We start from the raw sequence: 21,917 nt of genomic DNA, 5'->3' as shown, positions 1-21,917 counted from the left end.
TACTCATGACCTAGGTTCGAACCTTGTCAACACCAAAATCGCATTTATGACTCTCTTTACGCCAAAAAAAAAAAATTAAGAGGCCAGAATTATTACCATTATTATTGCAAGGATATTTTTCTGGAACATATGATCTGACCGTTAGTAGGGCTCTGCAAACGTAAAAAAAAGTTACAACGATGACAATTATCGCCACTGTTATGATAGTTAATGTCGCCATTAGGCTTCCTTTTCCTGCAATAAAATGAAGCGTTTTAGCTTTGTGTTGAGGTCTCTTTCCCTCTGTGTGGGCGACCAATTTATCCCACATCGGTAGATTATAAGTTACTCCTCCTACTCTTCATATGACCATAAAATTTATTTAATTTTGGAGAAGCCATTTCTAACTAAATTATTAAGATATCATTTTTTTAGGACCTTTAAATGTGTTTTTCTATAGCCATTTTATTATTGAATGTGACTCAAAGTAATTTTCACATTTATACATGTTGTCATAACTCATAACAAACGTACATACTCCCTCTATACCACACCAAGGCTAACATTGACTATTTCACACTTGTCAAAACACGTTTTACAACGTGAATATATTTAGTTATACATTATTAAAAAATATAAAAAATTGTTATTAAGAATAATATCGAAGATTCCATACGACTATGAATAGTGATTATTTTTATTAGTCCACCATTTCATACTATACGAGTACATATCTATTTTTTTACTTTTTGGTACACCATTGTTATTAGTCAACCTATTGCTTTACATTATATACACCGCAGTTGATGTTAGTTTTTATAATAGAAAAAAAAGCATCCAGTTTATATGCCTAAGAAGTAAGTACGTTACTTCTTACCATCATTCGAGGATGACGTAGAATATAGAAGACGCACTGACGGTGACACACCAGCTGATTTAGTCGAATTTGTCGATCTTGTTGAATTACCCCGAGTTGTTGAATCAGCTGTAACTCGTGAGTATAACAAAACTTTGTCAAATATACGTTGAGGTAAAACATAAACGGAGAATTGGTTATCATTATAAATTACGGAGTACTCCGTATCAAATTATAAAATTAAAAGTCTCTCGAGACTCGAAGGTTAAACATTTTTAAAAGCTTAATAAGCATGTTTAATAGTATCTCTGTTGGAAAAAAAAAGATGAATGTACGTGTGGCCAACAATTAATTGTGACGAAGGGAATACTACTACATCGTAATTAAAGAGAAGAATATATTCATACCCCGGCACAGAGTATCAACTTTTTTATATATAGTGCCGATGAACAGGCAGTTCGACACGAAACTATACTTGAAGCTTTCATCAACGTCGAAAGCTTTGCACATACACTCCAAATCGGCCTTAGTCTCGTTCAAAATAGCATCGCAACACTTCGTATGGTCGACAAATGATTTGCTGCAAACGCCTTCTAATACTTTTGTAACGCATGGTGTAGAACTTGTAGCAGTCCATGGTTTTGCACATGCTGGTGACCCAAACCATAGCAACATGAACGTCGACATTATAAATTTCAAAATCATTATCTTTGCCTTTTTATTGTTTTTTGTACTTGGTTTTTCTGGAGGAGTTTAGCTTTATCAGCTCATTAATTTGTTGTTTTGTCATATTGAAACGATTAAGGGAAATTGGTAAGTTGTTGGTGTTATTTATTAATAAGTTTACGAGTCTTGTTTACTGAGGTGCGGGTGCACTCTCATGATACAGACCATATATACATAATTACATAGTGCAACTAGCAAATAATCAAAAATAAAAGTGTTCTAATTGGATGGGTAGCTGAACTATATGGAGACCTCGACTAGGTCAATAAGGTCATCATGTTGAACATTTCACTGTGTGAGATAACCGATTGGGTGATAAATGTTATTCCCTCCAATTGACTGAGAGTCTAAGACACTCCAAAATGGAGTAGGTAACCAAATGAGCGGAACAGAGGGAGAGTATTTGTAAAGAATTGGAAGCTGATATGGGGGTAGAGTTCGTCGTACCCGATCAAACAAATTCTCAACTAGTAAAGGGTTGTCGAGGTCGAACCACAAGGAGTATGGGTGATTACTAATTGTCTAAATTCTTATGCTTAGCTAAGTCGGATAAAACAAGGATGAATTGATTAACTAAGGGCTAGACTAAAGAGCGAGATATAAAATAACTAATTAAATTCTAAAATAAAGAAGCAAGCAAATTAGTATGGTTTTACTTGATTGATAAAAAGCCTAGGGCGTGATTAAGCGGCATACAATCATGATTAACATATTAATTCCGTCAACTAGTCGTCATGGGGTAATTAGTTAGGGGAAAACGCATCTAACTCGCCTATTAATTCCCTCTCGGGCTCATAATAGGACACTAGGATTCCCAACTCACCTCCCTCCCGGGTTCATGACTCGGACCCCTCCTATGCAAGGTTCTAGAACCCGAAAACACGCGTCATCCCCAAGATCCCCGACTCGATGCTAGAAGGCACTACGTACGCGATAAATTCCCGGTTTTTCTAACCCTTTTCGCAAAGGTGAAAGTCAACGCGGTTCCCCAAAGGCACGCCTTCAAGGTTCCCTCTCCCGGGTTCAACCTAGATTGGCAAGGAATGTGAAAGGGTAGTCAACTAAGTACCTAACTAATTCTCATTGGTGGACAAGGGTATACCCAACTAACCAAACTCTCAATTAAAACATAATCAAATAAATTTCCCTTGGAAAATCCCACTAATCTCCCCTTAACAACCAATTTAGATGAACTCAATTATGTTAATCACTCATGTTAATGCCTAATCACACCCTAGTAAGAAGACTACTAACTATTCATGTTGATTAAACTCAAACAAATAATAAAAGTTAACACTTTGGCAATTGACATGTTATGAAATTGATTATTACAACTAATCATGCAATTAATTACTTGGATGACGAAAATTGACTAATTAAACTATAATTAAAATGAAATTCAATTCAAAGGTGGTAACTTTAGCTATAAGAAGTGTAAACAATTCAAATTTAAGACAACAATAACTAAGAAAATTAAATTGGCAAACAAAACAAGGAATTAAAAGAAGAAAAAGAAAATATACCAACAAAAGATGAAGGAAATAAGAATACTTGATTAATTGTTTGAGAAAAATTGAAGAACAAAGTTGGATCTAATTCTCTCTACCAAAATGCTTAAACCTTAAATTTTTGATCTAAATGAAGTCTAATAATGTAGTGTGTTACAAAATTAAGAGTTTGGGTATATATATGATGGGCTAAAAACATCAAACTATAGAGCAAAACTACAAATTAGGCCCAAAGTTGTCCGTCACTATTCCCAGCCTGTGTAAAGTTACACAGGACGCCTTTGAGTTACACCGGCTGGGATTGAGTTGCACCATGCAAGGCTAAAATCGTTACACAGGCTGGACCAAGATACACCGCTCCTGATCACAATGCACAGGCTGGAGTCTGAGATACACCGACAAGGGTATAAATAGATACACCGGCTGGGATTGAGTTACACCATGCCTGATCACAATGCACCGGCTAAGCTTGGGAGATACACATGCTAGCTAGACTTGTCTTGATCCTTAGCTTCCAAATGGTGATCGGTTTTGCATGGAAAAGCGTGCATGCAATGCTACAAAAGACTTAGCAAACTACCCGGTGAAGCTCATTTAAGCAATTTAATCATAAACTCAAGCAATTAGCGATTAAATGCACCAAAATTAGGACTGAAGCAAGGGTTTTTGACATAAATAATGGGACGATAACATACTTATCAGAAGCTTGCGATGATTTCATAGATTACGATCGAGACATCGAGTACAGTGTTTATACTTGTACAAGTAGAAGGTTATACATATTAACATACAAAAGCATACCTAAATTATTATGTTGTAGAGAATAGAAGCTAAATTGTTGGGATTGATATGGTGATTGATTGTTGCTAAGGTTGATTGTTGTTATCTTTTGATTATAGGAGGTGAATGTGTTAATGAATATCTTTGATACGCTCTCACAGGATGGACGGTTGGAAAGCAAGGCCGATCTTGGATATAAGCAATGTGAACCGTGGCTTTGGCAATGATTTAGTTAATGTCTCAAAAAAATTGCTATTAAGGGGAGGGGGGGATTTCAAAGGGAACAACAAGGAGAGAAGGCACTTTAGCAACTCTCCAAGCGCGCAAAAAGGAGAGAAGGCAATTTCCTTTACGGATTTAGGGCAATGTTATTTTCACAAATTAATTGGATATCATGATACAATGATTACAAGAACGTCGAATGAATTTGAGAGCTCCAATTCGTAAAGTCAAATTAGGGTCCTAAATAATAGGAATGATAAATTTTTATAGCAAATGCTACTTGAATCTGAGTATTCAAGCAAGTAGATGAACTTAAGAGGCCCCGATTTTCAGAACCTTTGGGCTTTGGCCCTGAACTGTTAGAGCGTGTACGTTAGTTAACTCCAACATCGGCTACTTTTGTTTCTGAGGCCAAGCTAAGAAGCTAACATCAGTTGTACTAGAAGTGACGCTTTGTGAAGTTGTCGACGATGTAGTAGTTGATTGATCGGAGCTACTATTATTGAAGAATCCTTGTTGAGGCATACCAACCTCAGGTTTAGTGTTGAGCTTATGGACTATTGTCGACATATCCGGCCTCTTGTCAACATCGTCATGCACGCAATCTAGACCTAGATGGATGCATTTTTCGACTTCATCACTTGAATACGAGTCTTTTAACATTGGGTCCATAAGCTCCAAGGGATTTCCATTTGTCCAACATCTCCATGCCTACAAAGATGTCGCATTTGAAATTTATTTAGATGTAAAACAACGAAAAACTAAGTTAAACGCGACGGATGTGAATTATGTCGTCCGATATATATAAGATTGGATTATACTCGTATTCATTACTCACAAAGCCCATGAGGTTTTCTGCTTGTTCTCCACATTGACTACCAATCCTTCGTCCACTGATAATCTCCAAAACTAGCGCGCCAAAAGCATAAACGTCTGATTTTGTTGAGAATTGTCCACGATATCTATACTCGGGAGATATGTAATCCCTGTAATTAATCAGCACTGATAAGTCGATATTTATACGTATTTTTAATCTTCCCTTCTAGAATAAAAATAACAATAATGTACCGAGTACAACATAATTAAGAAAATTCTCGATAGAGAATAAAGGAAGAGTTAATAAGTGAGACGTACCCAGTTCCAGCTATGTTACGGGTATAGACATGGGTTTGTTCAGCCGCACATATTCTAGCCAACCCAAAGTCTGCTATTTTCGGGTTCATCTTAGCATCTAGCAAAACATTAGGTGCTTTAAGATCACGATGGATTGTTCGATTAGGAGCGTCATCGTGTAGATATAACAATCCTCGCGCAATGCCCTTAATGATCTGAAACCGAGTTGGCCACTCCAATTCTTCTCTTTTCGTGTCATCTGTGTTGTGAAAGCACGTAATGAATGCATTAGACATCTTAGTACGAGGGCGGAGAACACTTTAATTTATTAATTCATGTGTAACAATTTGTTAGAACACATTGAATTGATGATGCCAAGTCCCTTTGTTATTTGATTGTTTGCTCTTAGTTGAAATAATTAGTGAATGAAGCAATCAAATGGACTTTCAACAATGATTCAAGATGATCAAGCCAATCAAGGAAGTCAAGACAATGATACTTTCCAAAGCCTTAGTCGATATATGTAAGAGTAAGTGTAACATTCTCATTTAAGTCAAGTAATGGCAAAACCATGCAACGGTACGCTGTACCGTGGTTTCTGGTACTTCATTGTAATCTCCATGTTCATTTAAGTGAATTCTTGAGATTCAAGATTCTGTAACACCTTGAGATAGAACCCATAAACTCTTGAAGCGGAGTAGCTTTAAGTTTGAGTGCAACCGGAGTAGGTTGGCGAGTTATTTTCATTGTAAGGGGTTTAGTAAGTTTGAGTAAATTTCTAAACAAGCAATAAAATAACGGTTGGACGTAGGCCTCGGAGTAGAAATTTGAACCAATTTTTAAAATATCGTTTGTTTGTTCATTTACTTTTACGTTCTTCCACTTTGCTATTTCTCGCATGTACCTAGTCAAGTTCGTGTCACACGATCACCTATACCGTGACATAGAAGCTCATGACCTTCTTGTGAACTTACATTCAATTAAGTTTCTCAAGTCTTGTACTTCTTTATTCTTAGCTTAAAGTAGTTAATTAACTAAGTTAAGAATAAAAATTTTAAAAGGTACACCTAATTCACCCCTCCCCCTCTTAGGTGTTAATCGTTCTTAACTCTTCACAATTCATAATCATCTGTAAAAATGAAATGGAGTGAGTATAATGTATAAATTTACCGAATAGGAAATAGTCGAGACTCTTGTTAGGCAGTAATTCATACACGAGTAACGCCTCATTCTCCGTTAAGCAAAATCCTAACAATTGAACAAGATTTCGATGCTGAAGTTTTGCAAGTTCGATTTCAGCCTTAAATTCTGTATCACCTTGCCCTGACTCGTGTGATAGCCTTTTCACAGCTATTTCTCGTCCATCTAATAAGGTGCCCTACAAGCAAGGGATAAAGGAAATATATATTGGTAAAACCTTAGATTTAAATTTCATACAAAGATGTGGAAAATAGTCACATTAATTTTAGTGAAAACTGTTACTTATCACCTACGGAGTAATATTTACCGCATTTTACAAACTATCATCTGGAATTTCGTTTATTACCACCTACATTACGCTGTATATATTCGAACTCCCACCGTATTTCATTTCCGATCATCATTTAGCATAATTCCCGACTCGTTAACTTATACGGAGTACTTATTAATTATACAAATGTATTTTTATTGTATATTTTTTACACGGGTTTAATATTAGTATTTTATACCAGAACTAACCGGAGAACAACGACCGAGATAAGACAAACTAGCATGAAAATTATTAATAGATCCTAAATAAACCTTACTTTGATAATTTGGTTTTTTTTATTTATACAAATTTTTACAAAAAAGTGTTTATTAGTGATTAAAAGATATGTACGTGTAAAAGGTTTATAAAAAAAAACATTTTTATGAGTGAATTTAAAATATTAAGGTTTTTAAAAAATCACAAGGTTTCACCAAGAAAAGAGACCTGGGATTTTTTTGACGGAAAATGAAATAGCGTCACTTCTGGTATTAAGTTTAGTACCACCATGCATACCTTGTAAACAGAACCAAAACCACCTCGGCCTATAATATTGTCATCAGAGAAATTATTAGTGGCAGCTAGAAGAGTTGCTAATTCATATTGCAGCGATTCGTCCGTCCTGAAACCGACCCTATTGCTCACCGAAGAATACCCCTGAGACCTCTGAGACACTGTGGATATCGAAGGCTGGGATACGGTAGGAACATGAGTAAAAACACTCTGACTTGACAGTCCCTGGTTCTTTATTACCTCTGCCTCTACATTTGCAATTGTTAAGATTAATGAGTTTCGAGATTACTTAAGCGATGATATTGAGTTAAAAGTATAAGGATTACCATTATAGGTATAAGGATTATAAGGATGATGAAGGGAAGTATTTGGTCTCGTCTTTTCTCGCCCTCTGCAAATGCAAAAGATAGATATGCCAATAATGATAATTATCACCACTACGGTGATGACTACTGATACAACAACAATGGCAGTTATATTCGATTGGTTTCCTGTCCCTGCACATCATGTAAACAAACGTCTTATCCTCGTAACTGGAACTGAGCTTCGTGGACAATAGATCACATGTTCAAAATTAGCACAAATTCTACGGTAAGACTAGTGCTTTTCGTAAATCATCCTGTGTTACAGTTTCAAAGCTACTTTATCATAGACCTGACAAAATAAACCCGACCCAAAACTCGACCTGCACCCGAATTATTGAGGACTCAAGTTGACCCGAACTTATTAAACCCGAGCTGAATTTCTAGTATCAGAAACTAACATTAATCCACAAATAACTTGAAAACAGCCCATCCAAAAATTACTCGGCGCTCTAGAAATAGATGCCTTAGTTCTTACCTGATGATGTTGGTGAAGTGTCTACTGGAGGTGAACCAGCTGATTTAGTTGAACTGGCTGTGAGTATTAACAAAAAAACTATGTCAATTAAGATAATCAATCATCAACAAAAGTACAAGCCCGGCCTCTAAGTGGCTCTAAAGTCTAACCTACATTGTTCAGACTCTTCAATATTACCTCGAGTATCTGTGTCGCACTCTCGACACTTGGAGATGGGTAGGACATTTGGACATCTCGTTTTAAATCAAAAACATGAATTTTTTAAATAAAATATTTGAATCCGACCCTTGGATACGCCTTACGCGTAGAGCTGGCAAAAACTGACCCGACTCGACCCGCCCGAAACCCGACCCGATACAACCCGAAAATTGGGTGACCCGAAACCGAACCGACCCGACCCAACCCGACCCGATAACGATAACAACCTTATTTTTTCCAACCCGAACCCGACCTGAACCGACCCGTGATCCGATATTGACTCAACCCGATAGTGAATTAGCTTAATAATGGTGTAAATAAGACCAAATTGACATTAATCTTAATTATTTTCACTTAAATTACAATTAATGCACCTACACGTTGTTTCAGAAATTTACCCATCTAAAACTAAATACATAAGAGAAAACATATGTTTATAATCTGACCCGATATTGATCCGACCCGACTTGCGACCCGCTGATGACCCCACCCGAAGATGACCCAACATGAACCGTAATCGACCCGACCCGCCGCTAACCCGTCACAACCCGAACCCGATATGACCCGACCCGCTTTGACCCGACCCGTAACCGACCCGAGTGACCCGATTGCCACCTCTACTTACGCGTGAGTCGTCATGCATCCATAACGGATACTTTTAACCTAATCCGAGCAGCATAGGCTTTAACTATATCTTTAAATTCCCTAATCAATTTGAACAACGGATACTTTTAAACGATTTTATATAAGAATTATTCTATCCAAATATTATGGTAAAATCATATCAAAATCCCACTTAAATAACTTCGGTGAACTACCACTTTTCATAATAAGGGTGTCAAGTTCTTTGCATTTGATTTTGCGAAATTTTATTGCAAAACTTAATCTCGGTATATACTCTCTTCGTCCTCGTCCTAATCATTTTTTTACGATATTGTTATCGAGTGACAAGTGGACAAAGAGTTATCTGAACTATCAAATTACCCTACAAAAACATTCCCTAAGTTAGAGTAAAAAAAATGAACAAAATACCTAAAAATAAAATAGGTAAACAAATGATCCATGCGAAATTAGAAAAAAATCACCGAATCATGATCCAAACAAATAAATAATAAAGAAATTAAAGGATAAATGGAATCTACGACTTCCACTATGTCTACGACTCTACGGTGTATGTCTCAATCATTTGACTTAAGAGCCAAATAATTTCCTATTGTAATAAGCAAAATCGTCATGCTGACTTTTTTTTAACGTGTTATGGCAAACGGTTCATTCATAATCAAAAACAAATTCTTGTTAAGGCGATAGTATATGTCTTAAACTTAAAACGGGACAATATGAATATATAATATATGAGACAAAAAGAAGGATGTCTAATGACTAATAAAGATTTGTCCTATATAGGTGAGAACATATTTGACCCGCTTTCTTAGTTTCTTCTTAAGACAGATATCGTTACTCGAGTCAAGTCTACATATTACCTGGGGGTGAAAATATATCGGAACTTGGGGGTGTAAGTAAACTGGAACTTGGGGAAGAAGGTGTATCGGAACTTGGTGTTGTTTTCTGAGCAATTAAATAATCTGTAAAGCACAAAACGAAAATAATAATACTCCGTAATAGTCTTCCATTAAAAAAAAAAAAAAAAAAACAAACAAATTTACGTTACGTAAAATGAATTCGTAATTAAAAGAGAAGATTATTATTATACCCTGGCAAATTTTGATAACTCGGTCGTATGTGGAGCTAATGCAGGATATCGTAAAAGAATAGAGGAAATCTGAATCCGAGTCAAAAGCGGTGCACATACAGTCGAGATCGGCCTTAGTTTCGTTTAAAACGGTGTTGCAACACTTATCGGAGTCGGCCAATAATGCAATGCTGCATATGCCTTCTACTACTTTTGTAACGCATGGTGTAGAAGTACTGGCACTTAATGTAGAGAAATATAATTGTATTGAATTGATTACATAAATATTATTGATAACAAAGAGAAGCTTATATAGCAATTACAAGACGACAATAATTGGAAACTCAATCTAACTAGAATATATCATAAAGATATATTTAACACAATATAGAAAACTAGGACTAATATAATCTTAGGCAATCACAATATTGCCATATTGTGAATTATATTATAATAGTAATATTATATTCCTTATACGCCCCCGCAAGATGGACGACCGAAGGGGAAGGACAATCTTGAGAAGAAGAAGACGGGACTGCAATCTTGAGCCAGAAGAAGTAGCAAGACATAGACGAGTGGTAGGTCGTAGGAGCCTTAATTCTGCCATAGTGAATAAGGGAGGAAAAGAGAGACATAGAAATTCGAGGAGCGTGAGAATCGCCATAGATGTGCGATAAGTGCACCGTAAAATTTGTAGTACGGTGTTATAGGGATCCAAATTTGAGCGTTAGATCATGACTTTTATAGAAGAGGAGAAATATTTTTATAAGATGACTTTGTTTTGGGACGAAATTTGGAAAAAGGCTAAGAAAGATGACTTGTTTTATTTTTGTGAGAGAATTTTGTAAAGGCCATGATGTGATAGAGATTGACGATGGCCAAGAGAAAACAGTGGCCAATTTTTTTTTTTTTTTTTTTTTGAAGACGAGAGTAAATTTGTCAAAGAATTTATTCGAGAGATGAAAATTAGAGGTAGTTGAGGGATTGAAAGAGTTAAATTTTTGGAGGAGAGAAACCATACAACGAACGAGTGAGTATTTTGATAGGACATTAGGCTAAAGAAGCCAAGTCTTTGCAATTTGTGTGGGGACACAAAGGAAAAACAACCGTAAGAAGAGCAATAGACTAGACTCTAGAGGGAGGAAGACGAAGACATGCCGCATGGACTATGGCAATTTGCATCACGTTAGTATTGGAAAGGAGAGATAAAAGCTTATAAGGGGGTGCCTTTAAAGTTGAGAGAGTAAAGGACGACATTAAAGGCAACTAGGCATGAACGTTCAGAATAGCTTTGATGAACTGCCAAAAGAGTCATAATGATACCAGTTGACAAGCTTGAGATTATGGAGAAGGAGAAAACTTTAATCAAGAAAGAAGTAAGGGATTCAGGTTTACGTAGCGGGCAACCCAATTTAGAAGAGGAGTAAAGTTTGAGGGAGCTTGCTTTCAATAAGAGAAGGATGAGAAGTGATGAAAGACTTTTAATTGTGAGATATGATTAAAAGATGGGAAGATAGGCTGAAAAATCGGTTGAACAATATTGTCCGAAAATTTGGTGTCGAAATATTCGACCGGAATGAATGGAAGAGATGGCGGCTCGGAATTGTGAGGCAAAGTGAGCAGACGTGGTGCTCGAATTTTATGGTCCGATGATGCATTATACTCCGTAATAGACTGGTTACCTGATTTGTTGAAGAATGTTTTAGGAAAGAAGAGAATCCGTTGTAGAGAAATTTTATGGTCCATATGAAGGATGATCAGGGAAGAGGTCATTGGTTTTAGTGAAAGAAACTAATGATAAAGAGTAAAGGCAAGGAATAAAGTTGAAGCACGTAGGGAGATTGACACTTTTTGTGAGCAACTGGTTTATGAAATTTGGATTACGGGAATATAGGGTTACGGGAATTACTAAAAGGGGACATGGCCAAAGACGTTTGGCATCGTGTTAACATCAATAGAATAGAAGAAAGATAGAGACTTTGTAGATGCCAGCAAAGAGAAGGAATAGACTTGGACAAACTATATGAGAAAAGAGAAGTATATTGGAATTGGTTGAGGTTTACGTATCTGTCAACCCAAAAGTTTTGTAGATGGGCAGAAGTTGAGGGAGAGTAGAATTGGTTTATGAAGATGAAGATTAAGATTATAGAATGCACGAAACGAGATCGGTGTAGGGCTGTAGGCTAATCAGTAAGCCCGCCGGAGATGGAAGAGATGGCAACCACCTCCGGCCGACAGCGGAAAAACGTTGGTGGTGGTTGTTTTTGTGGTAGGGTTTGTGTATGTGAAGGTCCTTGGATCTTACCCTTCTGATACCATGTAGAGAAATATAATTGTATTGAATTGATTACATAAATATTATTGATAACAAAGAGAAGCTTATATAGCAATTACAAGACGACAATAATTGGAAACTCAATCTAACTAGAATATATCATAAAGATATATTTAACACAATATAGAAAACTAGGACTAATATAATCTTAGGCAATCACAATATTGCCATATTGTGAATTATATTATAATAGTAATATTATATTCCTTATACTTAATTGTTGTGCAAATGTTGGTGACCCAAACCATAGTAACACGATCGTCGCCAATATCAATTTCAAAGCCGTTAATTTCGACATTTTGTTGCTTTTTGTATATAATTTTTTCTATCATATAGAAACGATTAAGGGGCATTTATAAGTTGTATGCATATTATTCCGTTGTGTAATTTTTTAATTAGTTTACAAGTCTTGTTTAATTTCTGAAGTGCGGGTGCACATTCACGATGCCGGCCATACGTAATTACATAATGCAACTAGCTAATAATCAAAAATACAAATGTTCAGGGAGTGCTTATATATTTGAATGGTATGCCGGTTGCGGGAGTGGAGGGAAGATTTCAAATACGGAATAGCAAAAAAAAAAAAAAAAAAAAAAAAAAATTAAATTAAATTAAATTAAATTACGGAGTAATTAGTTTACGAGGAATATATTGATAGTTGTATAGTATATTAATCCGCTGTGTAATTATTTTTCTAATTAGTTTACGAGTCTTGTTTAATTACTGAGGTGCGGGAGCACAGTCACGGTGCCGGCCATACATAATTACATATTGCAACTAGCAAATAAATCAATCAAGGGTAAGAATGTTTCGGACAAAGTGCGTATATATTTGAATAGTATGTGGGTTGTAGACTTGTAGTTAGAGCTGGCAAAAGCTGACCCGACCCGAGAAACCCGACCCGATCGAAACCCGACCCGATGCAACCCGAAACCGAACTGACCCGACCCGATAATCGATAGCAGCCTTATTTTTTCCAACCCAAACCCGACCCGACCTGACCCGACCCGTGACCCGATATTTTCTCAACCCGATAGATGACCGGATACTGAACTAGCTTAATAATGGTTTAAATAACATCAAATTAACATTCATCTTAATTATTTTCACATAAAACTACAATTAATACACCTACCCATTATTTAAACATAAAATAACCATCTAAAACTAAGTATATAAGATAAAATATATGCGGATAACCTGACCCGACACTGACCCGACCCGACTTGCGACCCATTGATGACTCGACCCGAAGATGACCCGACATGAACCGAACCGACCCGATCCCGTCACTGACCCGACATAACCCGAACCCGAAATGATCCGACCCGCCTTGACCCGACCCATAACTGACCAGAGTGACCCGATTGCCACCTCTACTTGTAGTCATTACTTGTAGAGTCGTAAAGGTGATTATTATCTATCTATCTATCTATATATTAATCTTCTAAATAACTGCTTATATGGCATTCTAACAATAAGGAGTTGATGACATGTCAAATTCTCCTTCAATAAGATATCCTGTATATATTATTCATAATATACACTTATGTATGCATATGTATGTATTGAAATTCGGTAAAGTTTATCACCCTACCCTTCCAATCTGCCATCACCATCAGTCATCACCCATCCCACCGTCCTAAGACACAAGTCTCTAGGCGCCGACCGAACAACTACCAGCCACTACCCTAACACCATCCGTGTTCCGCCATCAACCACATAAGTCGTACCCAAATCCTCACTAAAGCGTCCTGCTTGCGGGCTCCGACAACCTGAACGACGGACACTGTCTGCATACAGTACACTTTCAACGACTCATCTCACGTCGGCCATTGTCAGCCGCAACTTTCTCACACCGTTCAACAACTCACGCCCTTTAGCTAGCTAGACCCATTCTAACACACCGTACCGACCACAAGAAAACAACACGATGGTTCTCAGCCGCCCATGCTTATCGGTTCTCTAATGGGTGTCAGAATGATGAAGGTGGACGATATAGCCAAAATTATAACAACAAACTTGAATGATTCATTTATGCATTCTCAATAAGCATTAGTTACCGATCAATCATCTAATTTCAATGAGGAAGATAGCCTCATACGAGATATGACACATCACAGGGCGTAGAAAGAGAGAATGATTAACGTTTTATTTCTTTGGCGTTTGTTTTCTTCTTCAAGTTGGCTACGAATAAAATATAGAAAGTTTCTAAAATTATTGCAATAATGTCTTTATAAAGATAAAGATATCCTATTTCCATTTAAAACGGTTCAAATATTATCTTTTTAATAGATGGAATCAACATTTATTCCCTATGTTATCTATCTTTTCTCATAGATCAATATTTATAAGCATTAGAATTCTCTTTTATGAATAAGAAACGTAGTTGTTCATTCATGGACAACTTTTACTCTTTCATAGACTTTTTACCATTATTTTTCCAAACATTACCCTTGACCAAGTTCTCTGTATCTCTCTCCCTCCCAACACTCACCAAATTTGTTTTCAAGAAAAAAACTCATCAAATTGATTCAAATGATTCAATAATGGTACTAACTATCATGTTGATTACTGATCTGGATTTAATTAATTATAGATACTAACTATCAATTGATTCAATTAGGAGATTTAGTTAATTAGGGTTTACCAAATTTGTGTTAATGGAAATTAGGAACACATGAAGGGTGGCTCGGGTGGAAGGGGAAGGGCCGGAATTCGGACTTTGGTTGCCGGCGTTTAGGAGGCCATAATGCTGGTGTGAGGCGGGGTGACGGGATAGGACGCAAAGAGGTGATGGGTCTGAAGCTTGGGCTCGTGATGGGGTCAAGGGTGGTGTGACGATTCCGAGTGTGGCCTATGGGCTATTGCTATGGTGGACGTTGCCGGGTGCGGTGGGTTGTACGGGGTGGTTGTTTGGTGGTTTTTGGAGTTAGTGATTTTTTCAGGTTTATTGGAATTAGAACAAGATAGTAAATGAGGTCAAATAACAAGGGTATAATGGTCATTTGTGTCCATAATTGAGTAAATCGTGTCCATGAATGAGCATCACCCATAAGAAAAATTTATGGTATCATGATATGATGTGATCACTGTTTTCTAAAAGACTTGATAAAACAATTAATCTCCTTTAAGACGGAGATATTCGTTTTAAAAACATAAAAGAATACTCCTTCCATACTACACTAAAGGTATACTAGCGTAGGAAAAAATAGAGTATTTAAGAAAGTGTGAAGAAAGTAAGGGTAAAAAGGAAAAAAAAAGGTGGGTATATAATTGCGGGTTGGTAGGTGGGTTATATGTGATGACATTTTATGTAAATATTAAATGGGTATAAGGATAACTTGATAATGTTGCGGGCCAAATAAGAAACGTTACTTTGGTGCGGTACACGCGCTTATTGTAAGTGCTACCTTTCGTGTGGTATGGAAAGAGTATAAGATTAATTTATTTAGATGACACAAACTTTTGTTATTCTTTTATCTCATTTATGTGTGGGTGAGACTTTATCTACATTAACAATAAATGGAAATTTGTGTTGGTAAAATTGATGATGAGCTAAATATGATGTGAATGAATGAGTTATGCCCCGCTTTTTTCGGCTGAAAAAAGCTAAAATGAACTGAATTTAATTTAATGGAATTGAACTTAACTTAATGTAGCTGAACTTATCTGAACAAAACTACGTAAAAGTTAATTTGTTAAGAGATGAGTTCAACTGAACCGAACTAAATGAAATTGAATTGAACTGAAATTAAGACAGAAATAAAGAACAAGGCCTTAGGCCCTGTTCTTTACGCTTTAAAAAGCCGAATCAATCGAATGGGAATGGAGTCATTTGGCCAATCGAATGAAATGAATGGAGTCGAATCGAATCGAATCGAATGAATGGAATCGAATCGAATCGAATCGAATGGAGCGAATCGAATCAATTGAAGTGAATTGAGTAATTGAATCGAAATAATCTTATTAATAATAATAATAATAGTATTCAATATTATTGTTATTATCAACTATAATATATTAATATTCATAGTATAATAGTAATACTAAAATTAATATTTATAAGAAAAAAATTATAATATTATATATGAATAATCATAAATTATAATAATGAAAAAATAGTATTTTTCTACTAATAATATTTTTAGTAACAATAATAAATAATAAGGTCATATTAATAATGATATTAGTAAAATAATTGTTTAGAATAAAAACACTCAAGTAAGCGTTGCTCGAATTCAGGTCGAGTCAACGCCCTACTCTCATATGGCATCTCGAGCCTATGCTTGCTCTCTTCGGATGGATCTTTCACGCGTAACAAAGGTCTCAGAGGGTATGCAAAAGGTCCTTCTCTGATGCCTTACGGTAATGGTGGATAGTCGGGACCTTGCTTGAAGCTAAGGTCTCTGTGCCCTCTTATAGTAGCTCGAGTAGTTTTACTTCTAGAGAGAGGAAGTTGTTGGTGAGAAGTTTTTACCATTGATTGGTGAATAGTGAGATATTTATAGGTTTTATGTATACCTCAAATGATGGTTTGGCAAGCACGGTTACCATATTCGCTATGAATACGCCTTACCGATTCACAATTCGCTTATAGAAAATGTGTTACATGTATTTTCAGTAATCAACTTGATAGAATTCGCTTTTAACGATTTGTGATTCGTAGGGTACCAAGCGAATTTGTAACCATGTTGGCAAGCGTGTTGACTTGTAAGACCCCGTATTGGCAAGTGAGTCAAGTCGGTTCGGTGTGCCTCATTAATAATATTAATAATAAATGTTATGAATTTTAATAATAATACCAATAAATGTTATGAATTTTAATAATAATACCAATAATAATTATAATAACAACGACAATAATAATAATAATAATAATAATAATAATAATAATAATAATAATAATAATAATAATAATAATATCATCATCATCATCAACAACAACAACAACAACAACAACAACAACAACAACAACAACAACAACAACATTATTATTCATTTTAATAATAATATTCATCATCATCATCATCATCATAATAATAATAATAGTAATAATAATAAATAAATAAATTATTGACAATATTATTAATTATAATAATAATAATAAATAATATTAATATTAAAAAAATAGTATAATTGTTAACAAAATTAATAATAACTATTATTTAAATTAGTAAAGCTGAAATGAGTTGAATTTAATGGAACTGAAATAATCGAATCGAACTGAAATAATCAGAATCGAATGGAGTGAATCGAATCGACTCAATCGAATGGAGTGAATCGAATCGAGCGAATCGAATGAATAGAAATGAGTTTGAATCGAAATGGGCTGAAAATAAGCCAGAAAGAACAGGGCCTTAGAGGTGATCAAAATGCAAAATCATAAATTCTCATTATAGAAGGGGATATCGTCTATAATAAGAGACTAGTTGAGATCCCGTGCTAAAGCACGGTATTTGAGAGCTAAAGAACGATATTTGTGAGTTTTGCTTATATAGTGGTCATTAAAGATATTTGTATAAATGAGCTGTACTTATTATAAGTTCTAATGTACTTTATAATGTTAGTGATATATTTAAAAAAAGTGTACTATTTAAAAAAAAGTGTACTATTTAAATGACTTTTAGATTAAATTATTTGTGTAAGCTTTTTTTATCAATCAATACTATATATTAATTCCAGAAACCAAGGGACTTCAATGTAATTAAAGAAATCTATACAAATTAATTATACTATATAGTTTTAAATCGATAGCACCGTGTGATAGACCCGATAAAGGGACCTCAATGTAAATATTATATAGTTTTAGTTAAAAGTATAATATAAAGATGCCTTGATGAAGAATATTTATGGAAATTACATTAAATTAAAGTAATTAAATTTAGAAAACACAAGAATATAGTGATTTTCCTTAAAACTAACATGCCCCATTTATGGAATTAATTAGTATCATCATATAATTATACATTAAATTAAATGTAGTAAAAGTAATAGTAGCAGCAACAAGATCAATAATGTTAACGGTATTAATGTGGGAGTAGTGATAGTTATAATAATGATAGTGGAAGTAGTGAAAATAACTACGAATGTAATGAAAGTTACAGTGGTAACAATGAGAAAAAGTATGAACAATTAAATAACCAAACGACTCAAGAAAATATTTTATTTACTTAAATATAGGCCGGATAAAATTAACGGGAATAATGAATTTAATAGAAAAAAATAGAGGAATTAGTAAAAGAAATAATAGTAACCACGGGAGTAGTGAATGTAATGATATTAAGAAAGAATGTCGTGAAAGTAATAATATTAATAGCGGGGTAGTGAACGTGTCTCATAATTTGAAAATAAATTTTACATTTCATCATAATTACAAGATATGCCGTAGAAAAAAAATATATTATAAATAGTAAATGTGTGAGTTAGACAGGTAGCCCGGGCGAAGCCGGGCACCAAACCTAGTTATTACATATAATGAAAACCGATTATTATTCAAAAACATACTCTAATATAGGGTCACTACTAATAGGGGGATATGATTATTGAGTTAAAAACAAAATGTAAGTAAATCACATATTAACTTTATAAACAGAAAAAAATATAAAAATAATACGACACATCTAAACGGACGATTCATAAACAATTAAAACTACTTGGGAGAGAATAAAATTTCAGCAAAAAATATTCATAAATAAGTATATGCTACCATCTCAATATATTTTGTACGACATGTTTATGGTACCATCTCTGATTCATCAAAAGATCTTAACTATGGAGAGGTTGTTAGAGGTATATTGAAAGATTTTACTGAGTAGTATAATTAGGAATGTATTTTTACAAAGATATGTAAAATTTTATTGAGTAGTATAATTAGGAATTATTTTGCTGTATAATTAGGAATAATTTTGCTGTATATTTTTATTACAAAGATATGTAAAATTTTGATATTTGTAGTGCATATTTTAATTGATATTGTTGTACTTATTTGCTGCATATACATTCGTCTATGATATATTACTCAATTTAGGATTATTTGATAGCGTACTAATGTTATAGATTTTAGTGGACTTGTATATGTTATAGATTATTTGACAGCGTACACTAAGCCCAGCATAGTAATATGTAAAAAAAGGCCCACTTATAGGTATGAACATTTGAGCGGGAAAAAATTGATGTTTCTTATTCTTTTAGTTTTAGGGGGATGAGTCGGATCTCTCTCACAAAGAGTCAAATGGGAAGACAAGTATTATACATATTTATCAAAAGGACATATGAGATTAAGTTTAATTCAACTTATCATCCATCATATCATATCGGGTATTACAATTTAATATTGCAGACCGTGAATTTCACGGGTTTAAAACTAGTTTATTATTAACAAGCTTGGGCCGAATACAACCGAATTTATATTTGAAAAACTCTTGTGTGGTGGGCCCAAGTATATTACCCATGAGTCATGACCATTCTAGTAGACATAGTAGTTTGATTGTTCATGCCCACCTATCAAAATGGGCTGGCCAGCAAGTGGCCTTGTGGCCTTAGCTTGTGGGCTCAAAGTTATTATAAAAAACTTGTTGCTAACCTAAACTAAAACTACCTATTATCAAGAACAAAATAGATTCATGAAAATATTTTTGTTCAATTTAGTTTCGCTTAATTTTAAGTAAAGAAAGTTTTAATAGTTGTTAAATATAATTTTCTTATGTTATTAAAGTTGTCATATCAGGTTTGTTACCTCATACATGGAAGCGAGTTTGCTGGGCACCGCATGGTTCTTGTGACTTTTGACCTCATTATATGCGCTCTCCTACTTTTATTTTCTCTCATAACCAACCTGCTAAAAGTCGTCGACAAATTACTAAATATTGTCGACAATTTGTAACGACTTTCCTAATCTACCCCTCACTCCAAACCCCCATATATTAAACTAACATCTTTTTTTCAAGTACGACATTTTCGTCACCACCGCTTCAATTCCGCCACCAAATTTATGGAATTGACGACGCAAGTAATCTAAACTAGTGTAATTTATTTAAATTTTGTAATTAGTTAGTAGATTTTGGTGGTTTAGAATAGAATCGTTATTGTTAGAACGGATTAGCGATTATCGATTACCGCGCCCAAAACTAATTATGCAGCTTTTGAGGACCGACGAGGGTTACTTTTTAGAGTAATGATAAATACAACGGTTGTATTTATAGAATTAAAAAAGAAATAAATATTTAATACATGTATTAATTACATTGATTCATGTGTAATTTATTCTCTAATTTCCAAATTAATACTCAGTACCAAATTTGAAAGGATATTATATATATAAATACATTCTATTGGATTGTATTTATCGTTTCCCTACTTTTTATTAGGCTAGTCTTATAGAAAGACGATCGAGTTATTAAAAATTCTATGATCAAAATAAATAAAATCCATAATTTGGCTCTGTTGTTGAGCGTAAAGGTACTTGACTTGCGTAATCCGTCAAACATATCGGAACAACTACCTCCAAGGCTCCAATAAATGAATTTGTTTCACGGTAAGGCTGCCCTTTACTAAGTGACGTACAGATAAATAATTTAATTTCGATACATATATACAGTGGTTGAGGACGGGAGGTAGAGGGCTAGCAAGAGCACTACTCGCTCATTAGATTTGGCAAAACTGATCCAACTCGGCACTTATATTGAGGACCCGGGATTTACCCGTAACTTGAGTTGACCCAATTAATATGACCTGACTCAATTTGACCCTATCCAAAATAACCCAAAATTATTTTAAATAAACTAATTTAATACAAGAATGGTTCTACGGCTTGTACTGAACTCGGTACCACTTGATAATGTTTTCTCATTTTTCTTTTTGAATTTGTACTCGAGAGGACAGTTGGTTGAATGAATCGGATGGAAGAAATAATAATAAATTGCATAAGAGTTTTACAAGCGAAAATGCGAAATACATAATGACATTTTACAAATAGATAATATTCACGAGTTCAATTTTCATCTGTCGTCCAAGAATTAACGGCAATCTTTGAACTTACCAGCAGGCCAATTGTTGGAGCTAACATCACATGTGCTAGAAGTGACGCTTTGTGTTGGCAACGATGTGTTCGTTTGATTAGAGCCGCAATTATAGAAAAATCCCGGTTGAGGCATAGCTAATGTAGCAGCCTCCGGGGTAGAGTTGAGTTTATGAACTACTGTCGACATATCTGGCCTCTTGTCGACGTTGTCGTCTAAACAAAGGAGACCTAAATGGATGCATTTTAATACTTCATCGCTCGAACATGAGTCTTTCAACATCGGATCCATAAGTTCCAACGGCTTTCCATCTGTCCAACATCTCCAAGCCTACGAAGATGTTGCGATTATTAATTAGTAATTACTCCGTATTAATAGAAGCAGTTCGTTAGTTTACAAAGACCTGTACTCGGGCCGGCTAGGTCCGGGCCGGGCTGGTCAGGAGGCGGACTGTTCTGATCAGACCCGGGCCAGGCCAGGGGGAGGGCGGGCTGGGACATGCTTGACCCGGGCCTGGCCCCATGCGGGTTAGTGGCGGGCCGGGTTGGCGGAACTTACATTAATTTGTTTTTACTCTTCCTGAAATAGACGGGCCATGGCGGGCCGGGCTGGAAAAAAAGAACCCGGGCC

Source organism: Silene latifolia, chromosome 1 (assembly GCF_048544455.1).
Source record: "Silene latifolia isolate original U9 population chromosome 1, ASM4854445v1, whole genome shotgun sequence".
Classification (NCBI taxonomy): Eukaryota; Viridiplantae; Streptophyta; class Magnoliopsida; order Caryophyllales; family Caryophyllaceae; genus Silene; species Silene latifolia.
This window is presented reverse-complemented; position numbering follows the sequence as displayed.